We start from the raw sequence: 20,214 nt of genomic DNA, 5'->3' as shown, positions 1-20,214 counted from the left end.
AATAAGGGGTCCAAATTCAAGCCATACGTCACAAAAGGAATGAGTAACAAGGGAGAGTAGTAGGCATGACTTCTGAATAAGTAGCCATGTCCAGTTTTGTGGGAAAAGTTTGATGGTCTTCATTTTCTTTTTTTGAAAATCCCTTTCTCATGAGTTAGATCCCAGATATGCCCCCAGAGAGCCAACCAAGAGACATCCCTCCTCTAGTAAAGGCATCTCAGGAGCAGTTGGAGTCCCAGCATGGTCACATTTCAGCCCATCCATCTCGACAAAGGTCATCATGGGCCCAGACACCAGCATTCTGAGAGTTGCGGCCACTCTCCATCAATCTCCTTTGGCATCACGCTGTGTCTTGCTTGCCTCTCAGAGGTGTTTTCACCCTTCAGGTCAGAGGATGCTCTGCATTTCACAACTTGGATTGATCTGGTCAGCAATCAGCACATGATGTTTGTCACCCCTGCTTCAATGATATTATTCAAGTGCCAATACTGTCACTTTTAACTCTCCATTCCTGAGGGTTCTTATGCGAAAAACAACCCCACAGACAACGTTAGTGATTCACTTAAAGTACCCTATTTTCCTAAGATGACCCAGTGTCACAGAACAAAGCAAAGAGACAAACAAAAAAGGACCACTAGACAATCCATGAACTTTATCAGTGCCAGGGAAATAATCACCGAGAGAAACACAATTCCACAGAGCTGCTTTAAATTGAAAAGAAAAGTGCAAAAAGGGTAAAAGATCAGCTTGATTTCTGCATTGCTGCTTGTAACAAACTGGGCAGGCTTGCCTGGAAAGGTGTCCAATTTGACACCTAGAAATGTTTTTCGTCTGTGAAATTCTCTATGTAAGATCCATGGTTGACCCCAAGACACACAGGGAGAAGGACACTAACTCTTCAAATAATGTCGCTACTAAATCATAAATGGGGCTTCAAAAAGTCATCACCTTAGGACCTAATCAATGAAACTTCCTAATTCAGAGCACATCATCAAAATAAAAGCTTCATCTCTTAGGGTGGCAATTATATCCTTGGGTTCGCTGTGCTGTTGTAATTCATTTTAGTATCCAACAGGTTTCAGGTTGCATTTTATCAGAATGCAGGCTCTCCTCATACTGTGTTACTTTTAAGGCATATTTTCAGGTCACTTTTAAGTCACCAGGTAGCACATTTCTTGATTTCTTTTCCAATAGTTATTAGATACTAACTCTGAGCCAGGCGCTATACTGGATTCCTCCTTGTAAGCTATCACGTCAACCTTGATGACCACAACCCTGCAAGAGCATCAGCCTCCTCACCTTTAGAGTTGATGAAACTGCGATTCATCAGTGTTCAAGTTCAAGGTCACACAGCAAATGCAGATCTGTATTCAAACCTAGGTCTCACTGCCTTAAAAACCCATTCTTCCTCTTGGTGCCCCTCCCAAACGTTAAGTGTCATCTTCTCAATGTGAATTGTCTCCCCTCCTTCCAGCCTCCTTTTCTGAGGAGTCAAGAAGGAAGTGAGAACCTATTCCAACACAATTCTTTGGGCTGTACTTCAAGTTAGCTGTTTCAAGAGCTCCCTGCCAACTTATTTACTCCGATGTTTTCTCCCATGCACTGATCACGTTCACAGAACAATGTATAAGACTGGTGGAGGCCAAGGTTCTGGTGGGGAGGAGTCAGCAAAGATGCCAAACTTGCTCTGCAACCTTTCCCCAGAAGTAGAAGGTGATGGGCAGTATGACTGAGGAGAGCATTCTCAGTACCCCAGGGGAGTAAGTGACCACTGCTGGGCAGTGGGGGAGTTCAGGGGGAAGATCTGGGTTGTAGATCCTGAGGCTCCACCGGGTTCCCCTACATCTACCCCTTCCTTCTTCCTCACCTCCACACACAACTGGAGTGCTTGCTGCAAGGTAGAGTTAATGCATGCTGTATTCTCTAACAGACCGTATTTCCCAAGCCAAAAATCAATTCACCTGTTCTCACAATAGGACAGAGTATTTGAAATTGAAGTAGACTTAGAACCTGAGAATAAGCTCCCCCTATAATTATAGTCATTTTCTGTGAACTGCGTATCTCTGGTCACCAATATGCCTATAGCTTAATAGGTACCTAATTAATTTAACCTTTTCTAAATTTTATTTTACTACACCAGTAAACTCTATTCATATATATCCAGACTTCATTTATTTTCCCTTATCGAGCTGTCAACGTTAAGGTAAATTAAAGGTGACATTACCTGATAAGTATATTATAAAGTACACTTCTACATTACAAAAAGTGTAGCCTAACTCTCCCCAGAAAACTCTATTTACTTATTTATGAGAGAAAACTCACATTATCAACTCCACCTTTAGGGCGAATGGCATATACTCATAGCTTAGCTCAAGATGACATATGGATGAATATTCTCAAATAGAATGTGATAACTCAAAATACATCAATTGGAAACAATTTGAAGTTCTCTTGTCAATTATAATAACTGGTTTTCTTAAGCAGAAGTCTCAACATATTTCACACTCTACTTTGTAAAGTAAGAATTCCAGTGTCTACATTTCACAAGCATGTGAATTGCAAAATAAACAACATTTCACTCACAGTGCCCAAGGTTTGCTCTATACTTTAGCTCAAAACTTTTCACAAACTTTCCTTGTTATCACTAATTTCTTCCATGACAGGAGGATCCAAGGATTTAGAGCATGGCATGTCAGAACTAATTGGGAGCTCAAAGACTATGTCGTCCAGTCTCCTCATTTTATTTAATTGCTTTATCGGTACTATTTTCTGATTGTGTTGATTGTTCAAAGACATTCTTATTATACACTGTTCCCAACAGTGGTTGTATCCGTGGAGATGCTTTCAATTGTAAGTAACAGAAAACCCAATGAAAAGTGGCTTAAACCGTGAGAAAAATGTTTCCTTATGTAGCAAGAAGTCTGGAGGTGGTCAGTTCCCAGGAGCTGGCTGCTCTGTATCTTTCCACTCTGCCATGCTCAGCGGGTTGACAAAGCCCTCCTTTATATTTGCGAGTTGGCTCTAGCCATTCCAGATGGTACATGCAGACATGACATCCAGCAAAGAAGGAAGCATTCCTCTCATGCTTCTCTGTATATATTTCAAGGGAGACATTTCCCAGAGGCTTCCTGTACACCACCCACAATCACCTTACTGTAATCAACATTTGCCTCTAGGTCTGGAGAGGGGTCTTTGAAGCTCCTGTAATCCCAATTTCTTAACAAATGTGGTGTGCTACTAGGAAGGAAGAAGGGGGTGGTTGCTTTGGGATAAATAATCAATAGTTTCTACCACAGGAGTCTACCAAAATAGTTCACCTTGCTGTAATTACCTTAATATTAGTACGAGTTTCTCCATTTATGTCCGTTCAACCTCCCGAAAATTTTCACCTCTACAGCTTGCTCATGCTTCCAGATTTCTAGGAAGCCTACTAGAATTTTCGACATACTTCCATCTTCTATCCTGACCCATTTTTCTCCTAGGAACTCTGAAGGGTAACTAAATACAAAATTATGTGTTATTTGTGGGCCTGCCCACGGATGGCACCTCCACAATCACACAATTCTGGAAGAAAATCTCCTTGATTTTGACCCTTCCACAAGGAAACAGACATATGCACTGTTACCAAACAAAATTCAAGTACATTTTAAAAATCTTATTGGCTTCATTCAATGATTCATGAATTGGGCAGCATCCAATCTAGCAGACAGAAAAGAGCTCCAAGGAGCTATACACTTTTTTAGGCAGAAGGGAACAGGAACCAGGAAGTTATACTAGGCAAAAAAGTGGATTGGCTACTGCAAGTTTACTTTCCTTTAGGGGATGGCAGGTTACCTAACTAATGCTGATTAGGTGATTCCTGAATGACTGGTTTAAGATTCCATTTCTGGAAGAGCTGAAACCTTAATTAAGTCTCAGTTTGGTGATGTGGAGCTTAGCACAAGTGACTCCATTGGAGTTTGTCATCTTGTTTCTAACAGCATCCAGATGCTACCCATCCAGGAATGATGGAGCAGCCCCCCAGCCCAACATTTCCTGGACACAACGTTTTTCAGAATGTGCATACTCACGAAGTTAGGAAGGTGAACACTGTTGCTCTTCACATCATTTCTGTGCTCACAGAGTCCCACCAAAGAGAACTAGAAGAGAAAACCATCCACTCCAATCTGTATCTAACCAGACTGGTGTCACTGATTCAGGTGTGCCTCATTCTAACCTGCTCCTGCCTCCCCTACACCTGATTTGTGTCACTGGGGCACTTGAGCCAACAGTCTTCTCCTAGTTAAGATGTGAGTCAGCTCTAGGATTTTCAGCTATTTGTTTTTCTTTAGTCTTGACCACAGGGAGAAATGTAGGATTTGGCTGGTGAGACTATAATTGATAGCCAAGTGGTCATCAAAGGAAAAAACCTGATAGCAGGGAATGTTGTCATAATCTGTCATTTATAAACCCTGTCACTGTGTTAATTGCCCTTAGAAATCCATTATGGTCACCACCAGCAGCATTTGCTGATGAGCCAGGGGTCAGAGCTCCCTTGGGCTGCTGGGAAAGTGAAACATGCTGAGGCTGCGGGGGGGGGGGGGGGGGGGTCAAGACATGCTCCCAGGTGCAAGGGCTTGAACTTCATTAGCCCTTTCCCTGTGGCTGTTTACACATATGTGTGTGCCAAGACCGTATAAGCCTCAGGAAATTTCCACCTAAACCTAAAGTGAGAGCCTCCCAAAAAGAATGATGGAGAACAGCATAATAAGATTACATGGAGAGCCTCATTCTGGGTGGGGGTTCATTCCAAATCATCTACTTGCACCCAGTTTCTTTCTTCTGGACCCCATATGTGAGATCCCCATAAAATGCACAGAATGTCCTGATGACTCTGCTTTCAGGCATCTGCCATGTCAAAGCTTCTTTTCCATTTTCACATTAATCTCTGCCACAGCCACACTAGAGGGCACTTCAGCACCACGTTCACTGCGTACCAAGTCACTGGCGCAGGTACTGGTGGTACTTTTAGGTGGCGGGCGAGGGGTGGGGAGTTGATGGGGATGATGGGAGGGGTGTATTTATTTTAACACATCTTCGATAAACCCATCAATATTTGAGGAAGCTTCTGAGTCAGACTTTGGGGACCAAAACCTTAATTATACAATATAATTGTTGTTAATGGAACGTGTACATTTCAACCCAGCAAGACTGGTGGTGTTTAATGCCAGCATGACATATTTCCCAAATCGTTCTCTTTATTTGTATAAATAGGAAAGAGGCAAAAATTGCATCAGCTCTCTGCATAATGAAGAGGGAGGGAATGTGCAGCTTGTGCTATGGTGGCCAGATGCTCTTTTATCTCTTTTCAAATCAACATGCAGAGCTGGTGGTCCTCAAATAGAAAGCAGCTTTCCTGAGGGATGGCAGCACTGTACGTTTGGAATGATAACATTCTATAAATAAATAAAAAAGATTATTAAGAACGCTGTGTAAATCTCCTAGTCAAACACCCCTTCAAGCAACCATCATCAGTAATTCGTTTGGTCCCTTAATCCCACTGTATACAAATACACAGCATAAATACAGTATTTAACAAGCACCAGAGAAAAGGCAGCACTCTTGCAATAAAGACTCATTCAGGAAGAACGAACATTCCTTGCCTCCAGTCTTGTTAGCTGCCCTCAGATTTCAGTTCTTCCTTTGATTGTCCTGCCTGAACGAGACATCCACCTCACATGAAAGAATCGCAGGCAAAACTGCCTATTGAAATAAAACCTAAAAATATTAACTTGGTTCCCACATTCTTTTGGTTCCTCTTCAGTGAACTCACAGAGTATCCACTAGAAACCACATCACAAGTGCAAACATCCATGGGCTTTCTTAAGCCATGACACTCCAATGGGGTTTACACAGCAGCAGAGGCAGAGAAGAAAGCAGATCCAATGTGGGAAACAGGCCAATCCAGTTGTTTCCTCAGCCCAGCTACTGCCCAAATACAAGGACTTCCAGTATATAGTTAAATGAATTCAGTGCTTTTTTCCTTTCTCCCTCAGCCTGAATAATGGAAATAAGATCACCCAGGTGCCACCAGGAGGATGTGACAATTAAAGATCTTCTCAGTGAGAGGCCATTTCAAATCAAGCTGTCAGGTCAGCATTCCAACATTACAGGTTTATTTCTCTTCATGCCAGTTGGTGGGTCAGAGAGGAAAATGGACCCCTGAATCCATCTCCATCAGGGACACCTACCACCAGGAAATGCCCTCAATCCATTCCTCTTTACTTCTTTGAGACTTTCCATTTCAGTCAAGCCCACCACGCCGGGGGCTTCCAGGCATTCCAGTCCCTCCTCTACCAGGTTCAAAGACATGACATGATCAACTTGAGGACCAGCCCTGAGGGGAACTCCAGGGAGAGTCTGAGACTCCAAGTTCCCACTGTGGAAGCCAAAGCCCAGGCCAACTCAACCCCTTAGATCCTCAGCTCAAGATGATAGGGCCAAAGTGCTTCCATGAGGGAGACATTTAGCAATCATGATCTAATACCTGATTTTTCAGCTATTAGTTAGCAAAAGCTGGTTTTGAGAAGTGTCTGATTCTGTTTTTCTATGATCTTTGCTACACCCAGATTTTAAATCCAATATGGTAGAAGACAGATCTAGAAACTGCATTAGTTTGCTGGGACTGCCATACTACAAAATACTACAGACTGGGGGGCTTAAACAATAGAAATGCATTTTCTCATAGTTCTAGAGGCTCGAGGTCCAAGATCAAGGTGTCAGCAGTCTGGCTTCTCCTGAGGCCTCTCTCCTTGGCTTGCAGATGGCTACCTTCTTGCTGTGTACAAACCTTCCTGGTGTCTTTGTGTATCCAAATTTCTTCTTCTTATAAGGACACCAGTCAGATTGGATCAGGGCTCACCCAGATAACCTCATTTAACCTGAATTACCTCTTTCTAGGGCCTATATCCAAATAGAGTCACATTCTGTGGTACCAGAGCTTAGGGCTTCAATGTGTAAATTTGGAGGGAGAACACAATTCAGCCCGTAACAGAACCTTCATATTTCAGGTAGCATCCAAATGCTTCCCAAGCTTTGCCCGAAAGGAAATAGAAGTGCATCTAAGCCCTGATTTTAATTCTCTGTTGAGGCCATTGTATTTTTCATAACATAACAATAACATTTAATGAATATCACAGAGATTAAAATAAGAAAAAGAAATTGCAGTCACAAATCAATTCCTAATAAATCTCCTAAGGATCTTGGAAATTCAGCCACTCAAAGCAAAGTTTTCTCCCCTGGTTTTAAAAAAAAATGGAGTGGGTTTTGTCTGTCAGTTTTTTTGGAGGGGAGAGTGGATTGTTTATTATGATTGTTTTGTTCTTACAGTATTTTCTGTATGGCACTTTCTTGATTGTTTCTTGTTACTTATATTTATCGCATTTTTATAACAAGAATTGCTTCTGTCCAGGTCTCTACAGGACACCTTGTGACAACTTGAAAAATATTCACTGGTAACTGTCTGCTCTCAAGTTGAATCAGGTGGATAAGAGGAAAACGCTTATGTGGAACCTTTCCCGTTTGACAACCTTGCCATGAAACACAACCCCTGGCTTGTTTCTCTATTTATTTCTCCCTTTAATAAATGTGACAGAGCAGTTTGGAATATAAGCATTATGGATAAATAGGAAAATTACTGCTCCAGACCTCAATTAATTACACAAAAGCCATCCCAGAAGTCTGTCTCCCATGCTCCATGCCTGAGGCTTCAGCAGCTGCTCATGGAGAGAAGACTCCCTGAGGTGTCTCCGGCCCTGGCCTCATTCTGGCCAGGCTCAGGGAAGGATCCTAAAGCCCAGTAGATCCAACTGCCTGCCAGGGTGCCACCTGGCAGGGCTGCACCCTGTGGGGGCACTCTGAGACATAAAGAAATTTTTGTTTACTGTAAACTAGGCAAGAACTACAACATATGATGCTCTCTGTGCCTAAAATCCCCTCTGTATGTGTGATTTTTGAAATTCAGGTAAAAAGAATGGAATTTTGGTCAAACGTGGTAAGTAAAATTTATACACTTAGCTCTTCTCTCATCCAAAACCTGAACAAAATGACAGTGAAAGAATTAAAAAGATATAAACCCACAAGTCAAAGAGAACTGAAGAGGTAACAGCAGTAAATGAGAACCGTCAACATATTTGGGGGGAATAAAAAGGAAGGGAGAAATGGCAATTACCTCAGCAGAGTGGAAGAAGCTATAACCCAAGAATGTGCAGGTGCACCCCCAGAACCCTGGAAAGGCTGGGCATGTGGACACTGCAGGCTCCTCCATTGTTGGGGGTGAGTCTTGGGCATAGAGCAAAAGCACTGAGTGAAAGTCTGCGTATGCACTGTATGTATGTCTCTTCCCCACGAAACACCAGCGCTGCTCACTGGCCCCCACCATCCCTGCTCCATCCATTCCAGGAGGACAAGGATGTATTCTTCAGAGAACTTGAACCAGAGGATTCAGACTCAGGTAACAACAGGCAGAGCAGATGGGGAGCCAGGCGCTAGGCTGAAAACGAGGCACTTACGGGAAAGCCTGTTTTGTGAGCACCTTTCCTATCTCTGCTCCCAGAACATGAGTGTCTGGATGTACACCTCCCAGGCAGGAACATAAGGAATAATTCTCCAAAGAGACTGTCTAGGCCTAGAGAAAAGATCCACAGAGATTCCACTTAAAATACTCTTCATCAAGTAAGCCAGCTCTTCTCCTGACAACACTCTCTGAGGGACAAGCTACCCCCATGCACACAGAGTTTCCTATTGGCTTCTTATTGCATCAGTATTTAACCATAAATGGACAAAGATCACCAGACATTTGAAGAAGGCCTCAAACACAAAAAAAGAGAACTAAATAAGCATATTTATTTTTTAAGGAGCTAAGAAAACACAGTAGAGAGAGCATAAGAAAAACTAAATGAACAAAAAAACCTACAATCATTATCACCAGAGAGTTTTGAGAAAATATTGATTCATGAAACAAGATAGGATACAATAAAAAAGAATAATCAGAGTGCAAAAGAAGAGTTTGGGCAAGTAAATATATACTACCCAATAGAGAAAATATTCGGTAGAATACTTGGAAGATAAGATTGAGTAACTCTGCTCAAAGAAGAAATGGACAAGAGGGGAGAGAAGAAAATTGGAGGACCAACCCAATGTGTCCAACATCTGGAATTCCAAAAACAGAAAACTGAGGAAATAAAGGAGTGGAAATAATCAAAGAAGAGTTTTAATTTCCCAGAACTTGAAGACTGGGATATCTCCAGAGAGTGTCTAGCACAGTATATATAAAAACAAAAACAAAAACAACGAAACACCAAGACAAATACCATGAAATTTCAGAATACCAGGTATAGGAATGGTCTTAATTTTGCAGAGAGAGAACCCATCACAAAGGAAATAAAACTGGCATTGTGCCTCTTACTAGCAACACTGAGGCCAAATGACAATATGGCGATGGCTTTGATGCTCTGAGGAAAAACAATTTCAATCTATACGAAGCCAAGTTCCTAATCAAGTATAAGAGTAGAAAAGGAAATTTTCAGATAGATAAAAACTAAAATACTATACCTTCCAGACACCCTTTCTCAAGGTGTTAGTGCTTAACTGGTGTTAACTGGAGTTAGTGCTTCACCAAAATTCTTCCTTAGTTATCATGAAAAAACAAAATTGGAATCCAGGAAAGGAGAGAGGAGAAAATAAATCCCAGGAAATTGTTGAAGAGGAATCCTAAGTCAAGTGGGCAATGAGCCTGGAGAGCAACCAAGGGAGACCGCAGGGGTTTGGAGAAGAGTCTCCTAGCCAGAGGTGGGCCGGGAGAATTCTAGATTATCTGATATACCTAACTTGTGGAAAACTGCACGAGAAACATTTTACACAGCTGTCAGAGGATTTGAGGAAAATTAGTAATAGGTTCGTAGAATACTAAGCAAGTGGGGGAAAAATGTAATTATTAACTTCTGGAGAAAAAGTACAATAAACTAAAGCTAAGTATAGTACCTATTTGGCTCAGGAGTGAACAATATTTGCATAGCCACAATAAGGTAAACCCTGAATATGACTAACCTAGGGTGCTCTAAACAGCTGAGAAGAAAGGGAGAGGGGAAGGGAGTGATCACAGAAACGCTTCCCACCATACTCCGAAGTAAATAATGTCTAAAATAGGTAAATCAAGAATTAACACTATTAGCAAGTTATTTACAGATAAGCAGGTACAAAAGAAATGAGCTCAAAGAGCTAGAAGCAGTTGCCGATGGAAGAGAGAGAATAGGGGGTAGGGGGAATTAGAGCCAGGGTGCCACCGGTCTTGATTATAAGCCCTTGGTGTATTAACTTTTTAAAATTATGTTCATATAGATTACTTTAACAAAATAAGAAAGAATGCTAGACAGATGAATATATAGAAATAGGTAGGCGAGAGAGAGGAGAGTGGATAGGGAGGTAAGAAGGTTGGAATAAATAATCAGGAAGACTTCTGTTGAAACTGGAAATGATGAGGGGAGACCCAGGCTGAGCCAGGCATGGGTGCTATTTTGTCAGAAATGGAAGATGGACACTGGGGAATCAGGCAGAGAGAAATTGCTTTTTAGATTATGTAGGAAAGATTCTGGCTTGGACTGAGAGAAAAATAACACTGGAACTAAGGAAAATGTACTGACGTCTGGGAGAGTTTGGCAAAAAAGAACCTGAGATGGTTGTGAGCCAACTCCACATTGTCCAACTGAAGGGGACACTGTTCACATCAGACCCCAGGGGATTGGTGCTCCATGCAGTTGTGCGGGTGTGTACACCAGCCCTGCGGGTAGACACAGAGATGCAGGATCTGAGTTTTCCTTCAACTGTACTTCAACTCTTTTCCATTATATTTGGTCCTTGTAATCATCTACCTGTGTATAGCTATATCTGTTAACTCTTCAGACTGTCAGCTGTGAAGATATGCTGCCCTCAAGAATGACATTGGTGCCTTAGTCTTGAGAAGATTTGCCACTAGGAGAGATCATAGACTACAAGCCCCAAAGAAGTTCTTAAGTCCTCAGGTAGTAGCAGAAGAGTCAGCCAAAGCGGATAGCCAGGCTTGGTGTTGGGTCTCACAGCCATTCCCTAGCAAAAATGAGAGATCTCAGGCAGATCACTTACCCCAACTAGGCGCCAAGACATTTTTTGAGATGAGGAGTTGGGCTAAATAAACTGTGTGGCCCGCTCCAGCTCTGAACTCTTAGCTGTGTCTAAATTAGACTCTCCTGGAGGTGGAGGAGCTACAGCTGCCTCATGGACAGAAGTCTTCTGACACGGTCACTCAGTTGGGTTGCCCCGTAGGTTGGGTGCCATTTACAATGTTTCAGGTTCTACTTGAGAGGCCACCTCTTCATGCCACAGAGGTCAGTCTACTGAATTTTCAATATGTACCTTGAGTCAGGCCAAATCAGATTTCCTCTTTTCATGTTTTTTCCTGATTTTAATAAATTCATAGTGAAGAGCTAGTCATAAACCTCTACTGGCCATTCTGGAACAGGTATTTCTCTGGTTAAGGTTGTCACATGGAATCCTTTGGAGCATCCCTCTTTGTTGTGCCGTTTGAGCTGGAATACAGCTAAAGAGATTTTTATCAATCCATGATCAGTATATAAGACAACATTCCACAGAGTTGCTAAAAGTTCCAGGTTATGAAAAACAAAACACATAGGGTTTCTAAGTGCCCTTAATCTCAGGCTCCAATCCTTTTGGTCCATTCATTCTTGGCTGAGTTTGTGGAACTCCATTTATTATAAGCAGTTTGTCATTCCACTTTTCCTGAGTAAGATAACCAAGACTTTCTGCAATCTGATTCTACATTTTCTTTTAAGCCTTATCTGCATCGTGCTGTACACAAAATGGCGGCTCCCTAAACATGACAATCATTTCTCATCTTCACCTTTTTTCTCAAAATTCCAAATTCCCAGAAAGTTTCTCTTTTACTCTATATTTATTCAGAGTCCTTTGCAACTTTTCTAATACAGTTCAGATCTCCCCCTATCGCATATAACTTCCCTGAACCCTAGTAGCTGAAGAGTTAAGTTTCAAGGCACTTATCCCCTTTAGCCTCGCACATTGTGTATAAGCCTTCCTAGCTCTAATAAGATCTATTACCTCACCTTGAACATTACTTCATCTTTCCTCTACCTCTGCTAGTCTTCTCACCAAATATAAGTGTCTTAAAGGCAGGATATACATCTCGTACTTCTCTGTTCCTCCTACAGCAATGAGTACACACCTCAGTAAATACTCTTTTATCTTATTATTATTGTTACTGAATAAGAACTGTTTCAGTAGGAGACATCCACCATAGGTTACAATGGATGTGAACAACACTCTAACTTTTCTTCAACACTAGGATCATTTTTGCTCAACATAACCAGTCACCCATGTTTGAAGACTTTAGCTGCCAGGAGCCCAGAGTTCTGGGCTTAGCATCCTCTTGCTTGACCCTGGCACAGTACTGGCTGTTCGGAGAGGCAGGATGACAAGAGACACGTGGAGCATTGTGGTTAACTGCAAAAAATCTGGAGCCAGATTCCGCTTTGAAACTCTGGACAAGTTATTTCACCTCCTTGTGCTTCTGCTTCCTCCTGTATAAAGTTGGATAATAATATTACCTATCTCATAAGGTTTTTATGAGAATTAAATGGCTTAATAACTAAACACAGAAAACTGTGAACATTGTCGTACTCGTAGTAAGCGCTCAATAAATGTCAGTAAATATTACCTTTTTTTAAACCTGGGTCCAACTCTGCATTTATCTGACTATTCTCTCCCTCAGTTCTCTCTCCCAAAAAGCCTCTTTTGTGGCTCTTACCCACGTTTATGGCTCTGTTATATTTTACAGCTCTCCCTTGACAATAGAATACTGCACAGGATGCTGAGTGACAACCAGAGATGATCCAAACCTCAAGTGGGCTGAGCAGACAACTTCCTTGGCCTCCCCCACTGGCAAGCTCCATATGAAAGATTTTGCCTTCTTGGCATAATGAAAACATTTCTGGTAATAAATGTGAGGTTTCTATAAGAAGATAATGGTAAAAGCGTGATGGTTAAGTGAGATGAAGCATTTTTATGGATGTGAATGTCTTCAAAGAATAGGCTCTACTTTCCACTGTTTTTGTAGAAATTCCAAATCTTATACCCTTATTTGTTTCTTCGGGTGCTTGTTAACATTGATCCTAACACATGAGTCTCCATGTTTCACCAAATGTTTCTTGTTGGTTTCCCTTCATTCCATGGGGCGGGGTGGACAGGCTGCTCCTGAGAGAAACCTGTCCCTTGACCATCATAAGTATTGAGATTTGTACATTGACCAACCTTTTTCCCCTGGGATTGAGATTTATATATTGAATGACTTTCCCCCTGGGGCCTTTAAGCTGCTCTGCACACTTTATACTTAGCCAGGGTGGGGGCAGGCTGCTGAGACTGTGGTCAGTCTGTCTGCAGGCTGCAGCCCTGTCACCAGGAGCCACTTTCACTGGACTGTCATAGTAACTGTCAGTATAAGACGAGAGAAATGATGCAAGAAAATAGCTATGTACTCAAAAATCACAGTATTCAGCCAAGAGTCTAAAAACCATTTGCTACCCTAATGATCATCTGGTTATTTGGTTAATTGCCAGGGAAAGAAACTTATATTCGGGAGACGGGGAGGAGGGAAGAGAGAGACAGGGAGAGGCACTCAATCTCTCTGTGTCTCAGAGAGAGGACTTGAAGAGTTAGAGGGAAAATAGAACAGAATAAGCCCTGGGAAGCCTCATACATCGGCGACAGGCCACACGCAGCCACTGTGTGGAGAGCTTTGATGGCTCTATTCTCGAGCAGCACGCCAGACCTTGAGCTGCGGGTCTGGGTGCGCAGCAGCTGCGTTCTGCCTCTACCTGCTGCATCCGGGAAGATCTGTCCTTAAGGTGCCCGTGAGGTCACATTTTCACGAACTGCGTGAACAATTGATAAGTCGTCAGTCAGGAAGTGAAGATGTTCACAGGTTCAGACCTGAAACTTGGTCCTTAAAATGAATTGGAGGCATCTGGCTGTTTTGCTGTCGGTAGGTAATGATGCCGCCGTGTCACACGCCCAGATGTGATTCTACATTTCTGCAGCTGTTCTGGTGGGACTTTCAACACCCAGAACGTCTGCTGCTGGGATTCTGTGGTACAACTCTCATTCCGTCTCTCTGGGTTCTTATTCTTTTCCCAGAAAATGTACTTTCTTTCCACTCGGTATTTTCCTATTTTCCAAAGGTATTATTCCTAGCAAGGGGATACCCACCAAATTCTATGTAACGTGCAAGAGAAATCCATATCATCTTCAAAATTCACAGCCAAACAGAGGGGGTGTGACGCTAATTAGTTTTATGAGGTTTGATGAGACAGAACATTATAGCCAAGTGAAGAATTCATACTTTATGGCACACATAGAAGAAATGGCTATAATGAAGTCACTTCTGTGTGTTAAACACAATGGTCGGGGGAACGCGTTTAAAGTCCAAAATGTTTCTCTCTGGGATTTTTGTCAGCATCAGCAAACCACACACAGAAAGTGCTCCCAATTCTGCCTATTCAGTAGGTAAAAGACCCTTTTAAAGCATGATTCCACCAACATTTTAGGTGATATTATAAACTTCCATAATAATTTTGAAGAGCAACAGGAAAAAATCGTCATAAAATACTCATGAACTTTGACCCCATAATTGCTGGGAATTTAGCCTAAAGAAATGATCCTATATATGGAGAAGTCTTATATATAAAGATGCTTACCATGGAATTTACTACAGTGAAAAATGGATTTGATCTACTGTCCCCAAATATGGAAATAGTGAAATAAATATGGTGTCTCCACTTTCATGGGATACATGGCAAATCAATGGGAGGGACTGAAATGTTCCAGCTGCTCAGGCAGCAATTAAAAAGATATTTACTGAAGCTAATAATAACATGGGAAATGCTTCTGACATACATTAAGTAGAAGATTAAAATACAAAGTTGTTTGTACGTTATGCTTTGAATCATATCAAAACTCAGCGTTTGAAAATGACCCAAAGTAATTGCTCTAAAACTATCATAGCTATTGTGCTTGAGTGGGAGAATTATAGGCAATTTTCTTCTTTTCTCTATTTTCCTAATTATTTGTAAAAGGGTTATATTACTTGAGTCAATAAAAAGATGAAAAACACATCCTTACAGTATGACCAAGATATGAAATCTGTCTCTTGATTTCCAGTGAGTTTGAAGAAAAACCACACCAATGGAGCCCGAGGCACATCAGAAAAAGAAATCTGGAGCTGGCAGACTTCACATGGAGACCTGTTTCTCCGTCATTATCCCAGCTCTCTGCCTATTTTCTCCAGAGTTTTAAATCCAAAGTGAAATTAACCCAAGATTCTGACTTACATCTGACAAGAGTTAGAAATACAGTAACAGACTATAAGAAAGGCAATCCTGTATCACATGAAAGCTCATGAATAAGCACATATGGGGAGAATTATTTTTCTTAATTCCAGTGATTGAAAAACCTTGGAACAAGGCTCCTTTCCTTGGTTCCACCAGGTAACTTTTCCAAGTCTATGAAACTTGGGAAGGGCAAATATGGCCCTTCTGGCTCTCCACATCCAAGGGTCTTTGCCAACCTCATAGTAAGCCTGGAGGAGAAAATAGATTCCACTAATATTACTTGGGGCCTACTCTTTCCCTTATTTTTAACATTCCTCTCAAATTTTAAAATACTACATTGATTTTTTTTAATATCCCCAAATAAATTGCCATTTCTTAGCATTTTGGAGGACAGCTTTAATTTAAGAGTGAAAAGAGATGATTGAGGGATACTAAACTGATTAGTCTCAGGATTTCTCTGGGAAATGCTGACCCAGCCTCGTGCACACCATTATAATTCTTTGATTTCCTGTCACAGCAGACAGTTCAAAAACCGAAAGTAAATAGGAGACGTGGAAAATCAATGTGAGGTGCTGAATTGTTCCAGCTGCCGGGGTCTGTTAATTACATCATAGTTTTATGGAGACTTTCAGCTCAGACTTGCCAAATGCCCACATCTGGAGGCCGTTGCCTGCCATCCTGTTGGGGACGGCTCTTCTCCCCAGGCATGTCAGTTAACTGCAAAAGGACAAGCTACCCCAGGAAAGCCTGTTTGTACAGACCAACTCTCTGAGGCAAAATCCAGATGATGGTCGTGTCTTCCGTTACCATAGAGATAAGAGGTGCTGGGAGCTGAAGAGGGGCCACTCGAGAGGCAGGAAGCGGGTTAGTCAGTACGCACAGTGTGAACCTGAGGAAAATGAAAGTCTGTTCTACTTGGGTAGCCAGGCCTTGGTGGGCTGAGTGGGAGAGAGCTGAGAAGAGATGAGAGACCACAGGGAGCAAGCAGAGAGAAACAATGCCAGCGAGCGAAAGGACAAGGCTTAAAGCTGTGTGAAGTGCAGGTCACCGGGGAGCCACAATGGATTTCCAAGATAAAGTCCTTTGAGCAACTATTCTCTTGCCAGGCCCATAAAAGGAAGCTCACAGCATTATCACGAATTCGTGGATTATTTCAATAAAGTCCCTTCCACATTTCCTTGTAATTTAGTCCCTTCCAACAGCCTTTCTGATATCCCTTCCTCCTCTCCATCCCATATCCTTTCCTTTTTCTTCTCTCACATCCTTCCAGAACTTCCTGAGTCCCCCTTTTTTCATCTTTATGCATGCCAGGACGAGCTTCTTCATCCAGCCATTTCTAACTCATCACGATTCATTCTCTTTCCCTCCCTTTGTTTTTCTCTCTACACCACATCCTTCTCTCATTTACTCCTTGCTATTTTCTTCTAATTATAGCTTCTTAGACAAATAGCTGGATGAAAGAAAAATCCAATGCCTGTCAAAGAATCTTTGCTGGACATTTCCTAATGTCCAGTCGGGGCTGCCCACCTCCTCACTCAATGACAGGGTCTGTCTTAAGCAAAGTCTTGGCCCAGTCCTCTTATTTTCAAATCCTATGTTCCACACAGAGCCTCCAAGGGGTCTACACGTATTTCGTGTTAACCCTATTGTTTAAATATGAATTTCAAATGTGTGACACCTACCCCCACTCTCTCCCTCCACCCCCCAAAAAATTACACATTTTAATGTAAATTAAATGTACATTACATTTAAATACACATAAATGTAACACACATGTCCATAAATGTAATACATGTAAATGCACATTACGGTACATTTTTATGTAAATTCAATGCAAATTTTAAGTTTAAAAACTGCATTGGTGTTTTCATAAATTGGGGCCCGGGCATGACTGTTTATATAAACTGTATGAGAAGTCCACCCTTAAAGCACATAGGGGAAGGGCCCAAATAAACGCCATGCAAGGGTCCCTGCGTCTGCTTGGGGATCTCCTGTTGTGGGGCAATTGCACTGATGCAATAGTAAGCCATGTTGCCCAATGTCATACATGGTTTTAGCTCTTATTTTAAAGTTCTGGTTGCTTTTTGAGTGGCTTTTCTATAAGAGGAATTTGAGCACTTACTAAATATCATAGGTCATCCAACTTTAAAATACAAATTTCCTGCTATTCCTCAGGCACGAATTCAGATCAATTTGATTAAAGAGGTCTCCCAAAATTGCAAAGCCAGCTGTCCACAAATATAATTTGCAGCTATTTGTCTGAGCAAATCTACTGATTCCAGAAGCTGATCTAAGGCTGGAACCGTTATCTGTAACCTCCGATTGCTAATGTTCATGCTCATTCAAGTACTTTCATTTTTATAATTTATTGACTTTATAAAGATCATTCTTGCAAATTTGGAATAAACAAATGTGTATTAGCAAATTGTCATTTAATTGGCTTCCTATATTGGGTTTTCCATTTAGATTTCACTTGAAAAGAAATGCGTTGCAACTGTAGGGGAGGAAGACATTTCCTCTATCCACTCTGGGTTCTTCTGGCTGGAGAAAGAATTAAAGTCACACGAGACAGAGTAACAGGAGAAAATTAAACAAAGCTTTATAACATGTATACGTGGGAGAGGCTCAGGCAACTTGAGCAACTCACCAAAATGGCCAAAGCCACCACCTTAAATATCATCTTCAGCTAAAGACAAAGGAGAATGTTGGGGGTTGGGGGAGTCAGTTATGGGAGATTACCGGACAAGTACAGTAAACAAGGTCAGGTTATTATGCAGATTTAAGTCCTTGCCTTCTGCATTGATAAGAGTTTCTAGAGATAAGTTCATCCCTCCTTCTTCCTGGTACAAAGAGGGAGACACCTTTACAGATGGAGATTTCCCTTACAAATGTAAATGTCTCTTAAGAAAGGGTAGGTAAATTCTACTTTTCAGAGTTGCTTTCCTGTCTGCAGTTTTTTAAGTAACCAACCCAAATAATCCTCATGCCAAAGAGACATATCTTGGGGTGGCCAATTCCAGTCCCCCACACTACACCCAAAAAGAGCTGAAAACCACTGGCTCCACCCACTACCTCCTTTTCCCATCCTCCTCTCTGCCCCACTGACAGTCTTTGCATTTCTAGATGTTTTCTGCTCCCTTGTCTGCTTCTTTTAAAACTGATCCTATGACTCTGAAGGTCCTACTCTAACCTGATAAATAGACTCACACTAAGGTGGTCATATCTAGAAATAACAATTTAAGGGGCTGCCCCTGCCTGGGGAGAGGGCAAGAGGAGGGAGTTTGCATTTTAACCCGAACTCCTCAAGTCTTAGTGAACCAATGTAAAGGAGCAAATTATCCATGGTGAATTTTTAGGCAACTTCACATTCAGAAGAGCCTATCAGAGGCAACCTTAGTCAATCTCATGCCCTTTCAAAGTGTTTCTTGAACTATTGTCTGAGGACCAGTAGCATAGAACCACTTGTGAAATGCTTGTTAAAAAGGCAGATTCCTGAGACCTAACCCGAACCTTCTCAAGGCTAGGACCTGAAGTTGCCTTTTTAGCAAGCTCCTCCAATAATTCTGCACTTTGAACTTCAAAGGTCACTGTCAATCTTCTGCACCCTGGTGTAGAAGGCAAGGGTCAAGTGGGGATGCTGTTTCCCCTCCCTTTGCCTCACCTGAAAGGTACAGAAACAGAGACATCTAGGGAGGCAGTCCAGCGAAGACAAGTACACAAGCCAGATGACAAATGCAGAGACAAATGCAGAGAGAGAGAGAATATAAAATCTAGTGAGCAATTTCCAAAAGGAAAAGAAAAATAATTCTAATTTCCTTTTCTCCGGCTCCAAACTCAGCGGTCAGCAGTGGCTAAGCAGAAGGAGGTTGGGGGCAGTCTGAACTACAGAGGAAGCCCAGCTGCTGGCACTTCCTAGAGAGACTGGTGGCATGGAAGGAGAGGGCTGGGCAGGGCACTAAGGCCAGACAAGGCGACAGGCCGTGGGGACAGTGTAGAGGCACCAAATCCTGCTCTGTTTGCCTGTGCAGAATGGGTTTCCGGGATGCACTTCCCTTTCAGCCCTTCCCCCAGGCAGGCCCGGAATTCTGGAGAGCCCGGGCTGGAGGAACCTGAGCAGAACAAGCGCATTGCCTGCCCCAGCCCCTCCTCGGGCTGTCGTTGGTACCTCGGTTCTCCCTTCATAAAAATCCACCAGGCACTCCAAAAGAGTAACTAGGACACTTCGTTTTTATTCCACATGCATCTCATTTGTCTTCAGTAGGTTCTTCCGTAATCTCATCATTATTGCTACGGCCCTCAGAGGACAGCTGACTCGCATTAATCAGCCGAGCCCCTCATCGTTCACCAGATTCTTTACACTTTTACCATGCCCTGGGGCATCCTAACTTACTTGAAAAATTAATAAACCTCCCCCCTCTTATCTTACCTTATTAATGTCTGTCTTTGTAACCCATTATCCCCGCATATCATCAGAGATCAGTGGAGGGCGCCGTAGTCACCAGCTTGCTCCCCTCTTTCTCTCCTAAAACTGGAATGCGCCCCACTCCTGAATGGCCAGAAAGAAAGTGGCCTTCATGGGCCAGCAGGGTGTTTGTTTACCAGCTCAGTGGCACAGTGGACCGAAGGCAGGAGAATTCTTAGACTTCAGCTCAAGGCCATTAAGGCCCATTAAGTTGTTCTCTCCTCCCCCATTCCCTCTCCCCCTCTTTTGTGCACCCTAGTAAATCTGACTCATTAGCTTTAGATGTTTTGAAATACTGGTACATTAATCACTTGTGTTTGC

At 42.2% G+C, this 20,214-nt stretch overlaps 1 long non-coding RNA gene across 1 annotated transcript; it reads right to left on the bottom strand.

Annotated features, from left to right (window-relative positions):
* Positions 1-5,219: 5,219 nt before the first annotated feature.
* LOC138925377 (uncharacterized) lies at positions 5,220-20,077 on the bottom strand. Its single transcript, XR_011441442.1, has 4 exons — positions 19,858-20,077; positions 12,421-12,626; positions 11,158-11,611; positions 5,220-5,435 (listed from the first exon to the last, which is right to left on the bottom strand). It is a non-coding gene; the product is annotated as an uncharacterized lncRNA (long non-coding RNA).
* Between the last annotated feature and the right edge of the window lie 137 nt (positions 20,078-20,214).

Source organism: Equus caballus, chromosome 8 (assembly GCF_041296265.1).
Source record: "Equus caballus isolate H_3958 breed thoroughbred chromosome 8, TB-T2T, whole genome shotgun sequence".
Taxonomy (NCBI): Eukaryota; Metazoa; Chordata; class Mammalia; order Perissodactyla; family Equidae; genus Equus; species Equus caballus.
Note: the sequence above shows the minus strand (reverse complement) of the source record. Positions and strands in the feature narration are given on the sequence as shown.